Source organism: Eptatretus burgeri, chromosome 13 (genome assembly GCF_056783735.1).
Source record: "Eptatretus burgeri isolate ZD-2024b chromosome 13, Ebu_testis_v1, whole genome shotgun sequence".
Taxonomy (NCBI): Eukaryota; Metazoa; Chordata; class Myxini; order Myxiniformes; family Myxinidae; genus Eptatretus; species Eptatretus burgeri.
In genome coordinates this window covers 45,859,581-45,872,765 of record NC_140973.1, presented here as the reverse complement: position 1 = coordinate 45,872,765, position 13,185 = coordinate 45,859,581, and the positions used below count along the sequence as shown (strand labels likewise).

The following is a 13,185-nucleotide window of genomic DNA, read 5'->3' as shown; positions in this document are numbered from 1 at the left end:
AAATGCCAAAAAAAAATAATAATCGAAATTTTTTTGGAAAAAAAATTGCAAAATTTCTGGGTTTTTTTCTCCAACAATTTTTTTTTGGGGGGGGGGGTTGGAAATCATTAAAAACATGTAGAAATGTAAAAAAAAAAATTCAAATATTTTTCAAATAAAATCGAAAATTTTTTTGATAAAAAATTGCAAAATTTGTTTGTTTTTTTTCTCTCACAAAATTTTTTTGGGGGGGGGTTGGAAATCACTTAAAACATGTAGAAATGTAAAAAAGAAAAATTCAAATATTTTTCAAATAAAATCGAAATTTTTTTTGAGAAAAAAATTGCAAAATTTGTTTTTTTCTCTCACAAAATTTTTTTTGGGGGGGGTTGGACATCACTTAAAACATGTAGAAATGCCCAAAAAAAAAAATTCAAATATTTTTCAAATAAAATCGAAATTTTTTTGAAAAAAAAATATTTTTTTTGGACCAAGTCCAAAATCTAATGGCATGATCCTTGGAACATACCTAATCCCCCCACCAAGTTTCGTCGAAATCCGTCCAGGAGTTTTTCCGTAATACTGTTCACAAACAAACAAACAAACAGACAGTGGTGAAAACAGTAACCTCCGTCCATCTTCGATGGCGGAGGTTAATTATTATAAACTAATATGTGACTTTCCTTATGGAGTGTATATATATATATATATATATATATATATATATATATATATATATATATATATATATATATATATATATATATATATATATATATATATATATATATATATATATAAAACAACGAAAAGCACGATGAGGCAATGAGGCGATGAGGAGGTGAGTCGTTGAGTCTTTGAGCCGGTTCGGCAGTGAAGCTGTCCATCAGTTTGTGAAGGCCATATGCCGATGAATGAAGTCCTGTTTGAACGTTGATTCACCAGGTCCCTTAAGACCCCTAAAGCCCCAAAGACCTCGAAGACCCCCTCGACCCAAAAGACCCTGACGACCCCAAGGACCAAAAAGACCCAAAACTCCCTAAAGACCCAAAAGACTCTGAAGACCCCAAAGTTACTGAGCACGCAAAAGACCCCAAAACCCCACAGTCCCTGAGGACGCAAAAGTCCCTGAGGACCCAAAAGACACCAAAGACCCAAAAGACACTGAAGACACAAAAAGACAATGAAGATGCAAAAGACCCTGAAGACCTCAAATACTCAAAAGTCCCAAAAGACTGTGAAGATCAAAAAGTCAACAAGGAGCCAAAAAATCCTGAAGACCTAAAATAACCGAAATACCACAAAGACCCCGAACACTCAACAGACATACAAATAGGCTTGAAAACTTGACCTCTGTCCACCTTTAGTGGTGGAGGGAATAAATGCACAATCAATAAAATGAACAAGCACTTCTTGAATAATCGACAGAGTGATCTCCTCAATGGCGAAATGTGCCTCTGTTTTGTGCATTTCCTGATTAAACCGACGAGGACGGGATTCCAAACGGAGTTGGGATGGAGGTGGCAAAAATACAAATGGCACCTTCTGTCCTCGAGCCGGCAAGCTGGGAGCAACAATTCACATTGATTGCCACATCTGATGCAATTTAAATGCTCTCATGGTGGAGGTGCTCCATTTGAAACTGTTTGTTGGATAGATGGAGCTTTTTGATGACGATGGTCTGAAACAACAATGTGTATTGGTGTCAAAGCCGGTGACCAATTATAAATTAATGGTGGTATACCAAGGGGAACTTTATTGATAAATCCATGGAGCTTGAGGACCTTGATGGAGTACATGTGCACACCTTGTCTCCCCATATCATGAATGCACAATTATCATCTCCTCACAGGTAAACATCACAAGCAATGCAGTGTGGAGAGTTACCCCTGCCCATTGGGAGAGATGAGGAACCAAGCAGGTGGAGAGTAATCATGGATAGACGGCTTCAAAGTTCGTTGAAAACTTAAAACATCAACAATTAACAACAAAATAAAAATAATTCTGTCCAATATGAGGGATATGTTATTAATATTAATCATTAATTAATTATATTGAATGTATAAATCACAATATGATTCACACATCATTGATCTCGTGTCTTCTTGCTTTATATTTGGGATTTCCTCCCAACGTCCTCATTAACATTTCCTCCTCCTTCCTCATCACAGTAAAATTTCCATTGTTACAGTTATTAATTGTGGTGTGAAGTTTACAAAGTTTCCCACACCTGCAGCTCCAGTGGCGCAATCGGTCAGCGCGCGGTACTTATAATCAGTACTTGGGTGATGCCGAGGTTGTGAGTTCGAGCCTCACCTGGAGCAAGTATTTTTTCGATATCGTGTGTGTGGTTCAGAGGGCACCAAACTCGACGAAACAGATGATCGTCAAATTGAAGTCTTCACTTTCGTGTTCTTCATCAGATTGGTTGTATTTTTGTCATGTTTCGGTAAGTTTTTGATTCGTGAGTTTATTTGTTATGAAAATCGTGGTGGGGGTTGTGGGATTTTGTGGTGGCAAATACTGAGGGTTTGAAAAGTGATTCGGAGCTTTGAATGGGTGAAGTTAATAAGTGGGGGAGGGGGGTCTGCATCAGAGAATTGGGGAACCTTCAACAAGCAAATGCAGAGAGTGCTTGGTATATAATCTAGATATACATATATGTTCACATGTATATTCCCCAGTGAGGTGTCACGGTGGAGGCAGAGACCTGGGTGGTGGAGCAGGGAGATCCGTCGGGTTATGTGGGAAAAGCAGGTGTTCATTGAGGACCCAATGGGGGAATCAAATAAATAATTATAAACTAATATGTGACTTTCGTTATGGTGTATATATATATATATATATATATATATATATATATATATATATATATATATATATATATATATATATATATATATATATATATATATATATATATATATATATATATATATATATATATATATATATATATATATATATATATATATATAACAACGAAAAGCACGATGAGGTGGTGAGGCGATGAGGAGGTGAGACAGTGAGGAGATGAGGCGGTGAGTCGTTGAGACAGTGAGGAAATGAGGGGGTGAGTCGTTGAGGCAGTGAGGTGATGAGGGGTGTGTCGTTGAGGAAGTTCAGCAGTGAGTCGTTGAGAAGATGAGAGTGAGGAGGTGAGGTGATGAGGTGGTAAGTCGTTGAGGCAGTGAGTCGTTGAGGAGATGAGGCGGTGAGTCATTGAGGAAGTAAAACAGTGAGGAGATGAGGCGGTGAGTCGTTGAGGAAGTGAGACAGTGAGGAGATGAGGCGGTGAGTCGTTGAGGCAGTAAAACAGTGAGGAGATGAGGCGGTGAGTCGTTGAGGGAGTGAGACAGTGAGGAGATGAGGCGGTGAGTCGTTGAGGAAGTTCGGCAGTTAAGCTGTCCATCAGTCTGTGCAGACCATATGTCAATTAATGAAGTCCTGTTTGAACGTTGATTCACCAAGTCCCTTAAGACCCCGAAAGCCCAAAAGACCCCATCAACCCAAAAGACCCTGAAGACCCCAAGTACCGAAAAGACCCCAAAGTCCCCGAAGACTCAAAAGACTCTGAACACCCCAAAGTTACTGAGGACACAAAAGACCCCGAAGACCCAAAAGACACCGAAGACCTAAAAGTTCCCGAGGACCCAAAAGACCCTGATGACCGAAAAGTCACCAAGTTCCGAAAATATCCGAAAGACCCGAAATCCTCCAAAAACCCAAAAGACTCCAAAGACCCAAAAAACAACAAAACCCAAAAATACCCTGACGACTCAAAATAACCCAAAGACCCAAAAAGACCTCAAAGACACAAAAGTCCCTGAAGACCCAAAAGACTCTGAAGACCGAAATCATCCTTAAGACCCAAAAATACCCTAAAGAAACAAAATAACCCAAAGAGCCAAAAGTCACCAAAGAACTAAAATACCCCAAAGACCCCAAATTTCCTGAAGACCCAAAAGTCCCTGAGGACTCAAAAGACCCCAAAGACCCAAAAGTCCCTGAAGACCCAAAAGTCCCTGAGGACCCAAAAGACTCCAAAGACCCAAAAGACACTGAAGACCCAAGAAGACAATGAAGACGCAAAAGACCCTGAAGACCTCAAAGATCCAAAACTCCCCAAATACTCAAAAGTCCCAAAAGACCCCATAGACTCAAAAGACTCCGAAGAGCCAAAAGACCCTGAAGACCCAAAATGCGCCAAATATTCCCAAAGACTGAAAACTCAATAGACATATAAAGAGGGTTGAAAACTTAAACTCCGTCCACCTTTAAGGGTAAAGGGAAAAACGTACAATTAATCAAATGAACACCAGCCTGGTGTTGGTTTGTGGTTCGGGTGGTGGCTTGAGACCCTCAGGTCCTGAGTTCAAGCCCCGTTGGCCGCTGAATGAATACACCAGGGAGTTGACTCAGCCTGTCATCCTTCCGAGGTCGGCGAAATGAGTACCAGTGTGCACTGGTGGAGGGGCACTGCATCAGTGACACAGTCACGCTTCCAAGAAATGATAGTTCCCCCTCAGCGAAGCTGCCATACGCAAGAAGCAGAAAAATCAAATGAACAAGCACCTCTCGAATAATAATAATCGATAGCGTGATCTCCTCAATCACGAAATGTCCCTCTGTTTTGTACATTTCCTGATTAAACCGACGAGGACGGGATTCCAAACGGGGTTGGGATGGAGGAGGCAAAAATACAAATGGCACCTTCTGTCCTCGAGCCGGCAAGCTGGGAGCAACAATTCACATTTATTGCCACATCTGATGCAATGTAAATGCTCTCATGGTGGAGGTGCTCCATTTGAAGTAGTTTAGTGGATATGTGGAGCTTTTTGATGACGATGGTCTGGAATAAAAAAAATTGTATTGGTGTCAAAGCCGGTGACCAATTATAAATTAAAAATGGGATACCAAGGGGAACTTTATTAATAAATCCATGGAGCTTGAGGACCTTTATGGAGAACATGAGCACACCTTGTCTCCCTCATATCATGATTGCACAATTATCTGCTCACAGGTAAACATCACAAGCAATGCAGTGTGGAGAGTTACCCCTGCCCATTGGTGGATATGATGAACCAAGCAGGTGGAGAGTCATCATGGATCAGGAGACGGCTTCAAAGTTCATTGAAAACTTAAAACATCAACAATTAAAAATAAAATAAAAATAATTCTGTCCAATATGAGGGATATGTTATTAATATTAATAATTAATTAATAATATTATTGAATGTATAAATCACAATATGATTCACACATCATTGATCTTGTGTCTTCTTGCTTTATATTTGGGATTTCCTCCCAACGACCTCATGAACGTTTCCTCCTCCTTCCTCATCAGAGTTAAATTTCCATTGTTAAAGTTATTAATTGTGGTGTGAAGTTTACAAGATTTCCCAAACCTGCAGCTCCAGTGGCGCAATCGGTCAGCGCGCGGTACTTATAATCAGTACTTGGGTGATGCCGAGGTTGTGAGTTCGAGCCTCACCTGGAGCAGGTATTTTTATCGATATCTTGTGTGTGTTTTTGAAGTCACCAAACACGACCAAACAGAAGATCGTCACATTTCACTCTTCATCGGATTGATTGTCTTTTTGTCATGTTTCGGTAAGTTTTTGATTCGCGAGTTTATTAGTTTTGAATATCGTGGTGGACGGTTGTTGGATTTTGTGGTGGCAAATACTGAGGGTTTGAAAAGTAGTTTGAAGCTTTTGATTGGTTGAAGTTAATAAGTGGGGGAGGGGGTGGTTCTGCATCAGAGAATTGGGGAACCTTCAACAAGAAAATGCAGAGAGTGCTTGGTATATAATCGAGATATACATATATGTTCACATGTATATTCCCCAGTGAGGTGTCACGGTGGAGGCAGAGACCTGGGTGGTGGAGCAGGGAGATCCGTCGTGGAATTCGGAAGAAGCAGAAGGTCGTCATTAAGGCCAAAATAAGAGGATTAAAGTACGACTCAGCGTCGTGTTGGCTTCGTGGTTGGGGTGAATGGCTTGGGATCTTCGGGTCCTGAGTTCGAGCCCTGTTGGCTGCTGAATTAACACCAGGTGGGGTTCACTCAGCCTGTCATTCAACCTTCGGAGGTCGCCGAAATGAGTACCAGTGTACTGGTGAAGGTGCCCAGCATCAGCAGCATCGTTGTGTCCCAACAAAATGACAGCTTCCCAGCAGCTGAGCTGCCTTATGTCAGTGGAAGAAGATGTGTCGGGTAAACAGATGTCGAAAAGAGAATAACTCGGTACCCCACAAGAGAATGTGAAAAACAAATTGCCAAAAATGTGAAACATGACATCACAGCATTCCCAAAGTGTGGAAGGGGTAAATTAATGGGTAATGCAAGTGTGGGCTCTTTGAGGAATTACAAAGGGAGATTGGTTGGTGATGTGAGTGAGATGGCAGCCGTTTATGAAATACAGTGCTGTCGTTATTTTGCTTCAAACGTTACAGAAGGATTTGTCAAGGGATTTTTCAATAGCTGAGAGTATCTATTAAGCAGGTGAGTATGGGCATTGAGATCCAGGTGGAGGAGGGAAGGAAGTGGAGAAGCAGTTTTGGAAAGATGAGGGATGATCAATCTCGAGGACCAGATAACATGCATCCATCCGAGTATTGAGGGTGAGGGAGGTGATGGAGCAGATAAGCAGGATTCTAACCGACATCGAAACAGCTCATTTGGAGTCAGGACAGGTGCAGTTAGGTAGATTGAAGAATAATAATTATATTGCATAAATATTTCATAAAGGACCAAGAGAATCATTTCGGAACCATAGACCTATTTGTTTGACTTCAGTTCTGAAGGTGTTGGAGACATTATTTTCGGACCAACAGGGAATCAAACAAAAAATTAAAAACTAATATGTGACTTTGGTAATGGTGGATCGATATAATCTACAAACAAAAAAACGAAAAGCACGACGAGGTGGTGAAGCCGTGAAGCTGACCGTCAGTCCGTGAAGACAGGATGCCTTTCAAATCATGTCATGTTTGAACATCAATTCACCAAGACCCTTAAGACCATAAAGCCCCAAAAGACCCCAAAGACCCAAACCTCACCGAGGCCACAAAAGATCCCAAAGACCTAATATTGCACTGAAGACCCAAAAGTACCAAAAGACCGTGAAGACACCAAAGTCACCGAGGACCACAAATACCTTAAAATCACGGAGGATCCAAAAGACCCTGAAGACCTAAAAGACCCCAAATACCCAACAGACATACAAACAGGGTTGAAAACATAACCTCCGTCCACCTTTATTGGTGGAGGGAATAAACGCACAATAAATCAAATGAACAAGCACCTCTCGAATAATCGATAGTGACATCCTCAATGGCGAAATGTCCCTCTGTTTTGTACACCACCTGATTAAACCGACGAGGACGGGATTCCAAACGGGGTTGGATGGAGGAGGCAAAAATACAAATGGCACCTTCTATCCTCGAGCCGGCAAGCTGGGAGCAACAATTCACATTTATTGCCACATCTGATGCAATTTAAATGCTCTCATGGTGGAGGTGCTCCATTTGAAACAGGTTGGTGGAGAGATGGAGCTTTTGATGCTGATGGTCTGAAATATTTTTTTTTATTGGTGTCAAAGCCGGTGACCAATTATAAATTAATGGTGGTATACCAAGGGGAACTTTGTTGATAAATCCATGGAGCTTGAGGACCTTGATGGAGTACATGTGCACACCTTGTCTCCCCCATATCATGACTGCACAATTATCATCTCCTCACAGGTAAACATCACAAGCAATGCAGTGTGGAGAGTTACCCCTGCCCATTGGGAGATATGATGAACCAAGCAGGTGGAGAGTCATCATGGATAGACGGCTTCAAAGTTCATTGAAAACTTAAAACATCAACAATTAACAATAAACTAAAAATAATTCTGTGCAATATGAGGGATATGTCATAAATATTAATTATTAATTAATTATGATATTGAATGTATAAATCACAATATGATTCACACATCATTGATCTCGTGTCTTCTTACTTTATATTTGGGATTTCCTCCCAACGTCCTCATGAACGTTTCCTCCTCCTTCCTCATCAGAGCTAAATTTCCATTGTTAAAGTTATTAATTGTGGTGTGAAGTTTACAAGATTTCCCAAACCTGCAGCTCCAGTGGCGCAATCGGTCAGCGCGCGGTACTTATAATCAGTACTTGGGTGATGCCGAGGTTGTGAGTTCGAGCCTCACCTGGAGCAGGTATTTTTATCGGTATCTTGTGTGTGGTTTCGAAGTCACGAAACACGACGAAACAGAAGATCGTCACATTTAACTTCATCAGATTGGTTGTATTTTGCCATGTTTCTGTAAGTTTTTGATTCGTGAGTTTATTTGTTATGAATATCGTGGTGGGGGGTTGTTGGATTTTGTGGTGGCAAATCCTGAGGGTTTGAAAAGTGATTTGAAGCTTTGAATGGGTGAAGTTAATGAGGGGACTCAGGGAGGTCTGCATCGGAGTATTAGGCAACTTTCAACAAGAAAATGGAGAGAGTGCTTGGTATATATATATATATATATATATATATATATATATATATATATATATATATATATATATATATATATATATATATATATATATATATATATATATATATATATATATATGTTCCAGTGAGGTGTCACGGTCGAGGCAGGAAGAGACCAGGGTGGAGGAGCAGGGAGATCTGCCCTGTTATGTGGCAGAAGCAGAATATATTGTTACGGATTCGCGCCCGCCGGCGTGCTGACGGCCACGTAACTCGAATCGCGGCACGTCGCCCACCGGACGGACAATCCAGTCGTGACCCTCTCGGACTAACGCCGGGAACCAGTCACGGGTGGACCTTTCGGTCTCACCGCGATCGAGCCAATCGGCCCCCGCGTGGGATAGGGTTGCTCGCCAAATTCGACCTACCTAAGTACCCACACGGAGGGTAGACCGGGCGATCGCACCTCGCCGCAGGTCGACTTCGGACACGGGCCACTTAAGCGACCCGTTCCGTACTATCGGGATAACCGAGCGGTGTTATCGTCGGCCTCGACGGTTCGATTAATTATCGGGCGTATTCAGCCCACTACCAACCCTTTACGTGAAGCAAGATGAGGATTCAATGAGAGAAATGACGAAGCGAAGCGGGAAACAGTTCAACATAAAGCACATTTATTCGCGATGAACGGAAAGCACACATATACAATTCCACCAAAAGCACATAGAAGGAAAAGAAACACAATGCAATTTTACACAAAAAGCAAATGTAAAAGCGAAGACACAATGCAGAGCTATCCGACTACCGAGCACACGGCAACACTTGTACAATTCTACTTCACAGACGGCGCCGACAACACATACCTAAAACCAAGAAAAGAACACCCTCAAGGATGAGGCGGGCCTGAGGCCGAGACCGGGTCGGGCCTACCCGTCTGGTGATGAGACGCAGAGCGGCGATGGTGCCTCAACTCCGCGGGCCTCGCGGACAGTGTCTGGTAGGGGGTGGGAAGGGGGCCCCCTTGGTCGCACTATCTCAGCGCGGGGGGAAACAGGAGGGGGTTGCTGATGCTCGGGGAAAGGAGGATTTTTACTCTGCCTCGAGTCCCGCGACGAGCGTCTCCACCTCGACCAGGTCGCGCCATCGGCCTCCCTGGTGTGCAGCTCCCGGCACGACGCGAGCACCCCCTCGTCTGCCTTCGCCGCCTCTCCACAGCTCCGTCCTCTTCGCTCCGACTCCAACGCACACGACGACGACGACGACCAACAACCCCTTTTCTGACGAACGCAGCCGCTTATATAAGCCCCGTGGCTTCGCCTTTGACCCCCTGCCTTCGACCTTTCACCTCGCTCCCCATTGGCCCGAGAAAAAGTGGGCGTCAATGCATTTTGATCCATGAATTTGCATATAGCGACCGCCCTCCAACGCCCTGGAGGCGGGGCCAAATCGCCCCTCGCTCACCGATTGGACGGAACAAAAGTGGGCGTGTGTCGTTTTGATCCGTTTTTGGAGCGGAAAGTCCGTGGTTTTGTACACGCTGTTCGGCGCGCGCCCTGCACGAGTCCAATACCGGTACCCACAAGCGGCGCAAGAACGGTGGCGATGCGACGGTTGCGAGGGTTGACGGTCAAGGTCGTGGCTGTTGTGGTGAAGCGGCGTTGTGGTGGGTGGTTGATGTTGTGATGACTGTTGATGGTGGTAACAATGGCGGTTGGTCGAAAATAAAGATAGTAAAAGAAAAACGGCTATCCTGAAGAGTCGCAGCACGCATGAATAACATTTATTCCCTCGAGACAACGGGTTTGGGCCTAACTACACATATACTTACCGAGATATCTCACCTAAGGGACCTGAATGGTGGTTTGCGAATTTGATAACTACAACACTACCCCCTCCCCTTTTTACAGACTCGTCCCGAGTCGTCAAATTTTCGTGTGCCAGCATGTGTAGTTTTCCCCTAGTACATTTTACCTACGGATCCCTGAGTGCGACATTCATGGTATTCGTGTCCCCAAAATAAATAACCTGAGGGCTGCGTAACTACCTAAACAAACTCACTCACACGGACGACTTAAATAAAATTGCCGGCGCTAGGGACAGACATGCCGGGGCGCACTCATATTTACAGTACATCTTAACCTTAACTTACAAATTTTACACTAAACCATGGCCCAGGATCAATGTGCTCTGCAAAAGAAAAGCAGTTAGCAGGGAGCCAGGCTGCTCGCATGCAGTCTCTGGCTCAAACAATGCAGGTGACAGGGAACGTGGCTGGCTGCTCACACGCAGTCCAAGGCCTTCCCTTTTGAACTGAACGCAGTGAACCACAACGGTGCATGGGCTGCACAACGCAGTCTCCGTGCCAGCTCAAGTGGCACACGCAATGAGCACAACGAATGGATGGATGAATGCAAACACGGTGCACGGGCCGCCACTGCAGGCCCGTGTTGTAGCTGCCAACAGGGCAGTTCTTGCAGCTTGCAAACTGTTGCCTTGCGGATCCTGGCACACATGGAAATGAACAGGGGGGGCAAAGCAAAAATTGAACGGGGCTGGTGAACGTGGGCAGTGGGCATGGCATGGCAAAGGTGAGCAGGCAATCACAGCCCGCAGAAGAAGGCCGCTGCAGGCAAACACAGCCGGCAGATGAACTGGCCGGCACAGGCCTTGAAGAAAACGGCCAGCCGGCAGATGAAGTGGACCGGCACAGGCCTTGAAGCAAAACACGGCCAGCCGATGGCACAGGCCTTGCAGCAAAACAACAGCTGCCGATGAAGTTGGCCGGCCTCTGCCTTGAAGCAAAACACGGCCAGCCGATGAAGTTGGCCAGCCTTTGCCGTTCAGTGGAGGTTGGTGGAGGGAGTGCGGTGGTGCTGGCCACTTGGAAGGCGGGCTCGGACCTACCTACCTGTCTCCCTCCCAACCTATCGCCTTTGCCTGTCACTGTACATACCCACTCCCTTAATTTGTCAAACCCCAATTTAGCCCCAACTTAATATTTTTTTTTTAACTCCCCACTATAAATCGTCCCCTAACCCCCTTTATCGTCTTTGTTCGGCTAACCTATTCTGTCACCTAGCCTACTCCCAACCCCTACGTTCCTTCCGAGAGGGGAACAAGGGAGAGCTAGTGTCCTGTGTCGAGGCCCAACTCAAGCCTCAGAATGGCCTCCCCAGAGTTCGGCGATCTATAACCAAAGTGGGTCCAGCGGCCCACAACGAGAGCGAGGGGATGGATGGTGCGGAGGGTTACACTTCCTAATCTACCCAATCCATTTAACTGTTAAACTACCCCGGGGCTTTCAACAAGCGCCTCTCGCTTAAACTATTGGTTCTTACAACCCAGATTCCCGTCGCCTGTGTTGGTGTCCTTACAATTTCGGGCCTCGCCCCCCAATTTTCTCTCCGTGCCCTCACACGGTCTCTTGGCTGGGACACGTGGCTCCCTTTGGCAGGCACGACCCTCTGCCGAATCTCCCGCTATGGCACCCCCGGGCACTACACTGCCTCCGAGCCTACCAGCTCCCGAACACCGGGGAGTGCCCCCCATGGCACCTCCCCTGAAACGCACACGTGGCAGGCTGGCTTCCCAGGCCCCTTTCCGAGGGTCACCCTTGCCCACAACACTGCCCACGCGGCTAATGGCGCCCCGGGCCTCCGCACCAAGCAGACGCACCCGTGCCCACTACGCTATCCCGGCCCCCCATGGGCCCTTGGCCTACCGCGGCCGACTCGCCTGGTGCCCGGGGTACCCACTCAGCGATACTCACATTCCGCAGCCACGCTCCCAAGCCCGTCAACAGGGCTCCTGCACCCCTCCAAATGGGTCTCGAGCCTACTTTCCCACCAACAACAAAACGACCTCCATTTTTCAATTTGACTAACCCAGCGAACTCAATCTACACTGACCCCGGGGTCCCTTGGGCGGGAGTCACTCCTCCCCCCAATCACTCATCGCACCATGCATTCCCCATTCGCTCCATACACACAGACCCGCTGGCCTCACTCACTCACCAAGCACATGCTTCCAATCCACTCACCAACAACTCTTCAACACACACACCACTGAACTCTGCCATCCTCCTATCTACATCCCCTAACTAACTCGTGCTCCCACGTCGTCCCTTAAACTATAGCACGTTCCATTTAACACTACGTAGCTAAGCTACGTCCCCTCTACACATTCACAAGTCTGTCACTGTCTCCAAATAAATCTATTTATTTCATTTCCCAACCTAAATCTGACTACAATCCCTCTAACTAATCCATTCCACGGACTCCATGAGGACTTACCCTTGCCCCATGAAGTCGGTCGAGCTAAGCTAACCCTTCCCCCTGACTAGTTTCCATCCTGTGCCCTAGGTAAGGGGGTCTTCCACCCGTTGCCCAGGAATCCTGTGCACCCGAAAGTGAGGCTTGCTTTTTTTTTTTTTTCATGCGCAGCACCAGCGCGGCAACTCGCGCACTTTGCACCTGCCCGTGACGTCATGCAGCTGCACGTGTTCCTCGTCCCTCCTTGGACGGCACCATCCGGTAGGGATTCCCCTCCTGCCGGATTCCAACCCCACGTGCAGCCATGGCGTCACCGTGCGCATAAAAAAAACAAGCCCCACGTCTCGGGGGGTTCCCCACGCGAACACATGTGCTTTGCCCGTTGGAGCTTAACACACACGATCGCGTGGAGAACCCGTCCGGTCCAAATCCGTTTACCTG

The 13,185-nt window shown here is 45.8% G+C and overlaps 3 non-coding genes across 3 annotated transcripts; all 3 read left to right on the top strand.

Moving 5' to 3' along the window:
• Nucleotides 1-2,214: 2,214 nt before the first annotated feature.
• TRNAI-UAU (transfer RNA isoleucine (anticodon UAU)) lies at nt 2,215-2,303 on the top strand. Its single transcript is given in 2 exon segments — nt 2,215-2,252; nt 2,268-2,303. It is a non-coding gene; the product is annotated as a tRNA-Ile (tRNA).
• A 3,089-nt stretch (nt 2,304-5,392) lies between these two features.
• On the top strand, nt 5,393-5,481 carry TRNAI-UAU (transfer RNA isoleucine (anticodon UAU)). The gene is given in 2 exon segments: nt 5,393-5,430; nt 5,446-5,481. It is a non-coding gene; the product is annotated as a tRNA-Ile (tRNA).
• Nucleotides 5,482-8,114: 2,633 nt separating this feature from the next.
• On the top strand, nt 8,115-8,203 carry TRNAI-UAU (transfer RNA isoleucine (anticodon UAU)). The gene is given in 2 exon segments: nt 8,115-8,152; nt 8,168-8,203. It is a non-coding gene; the product is annotated as a tRNA-Ile (tRNA).
• The last annotated feature ends 4,982 nt before the right edge of the window (nt 8,204-13,185 follow it).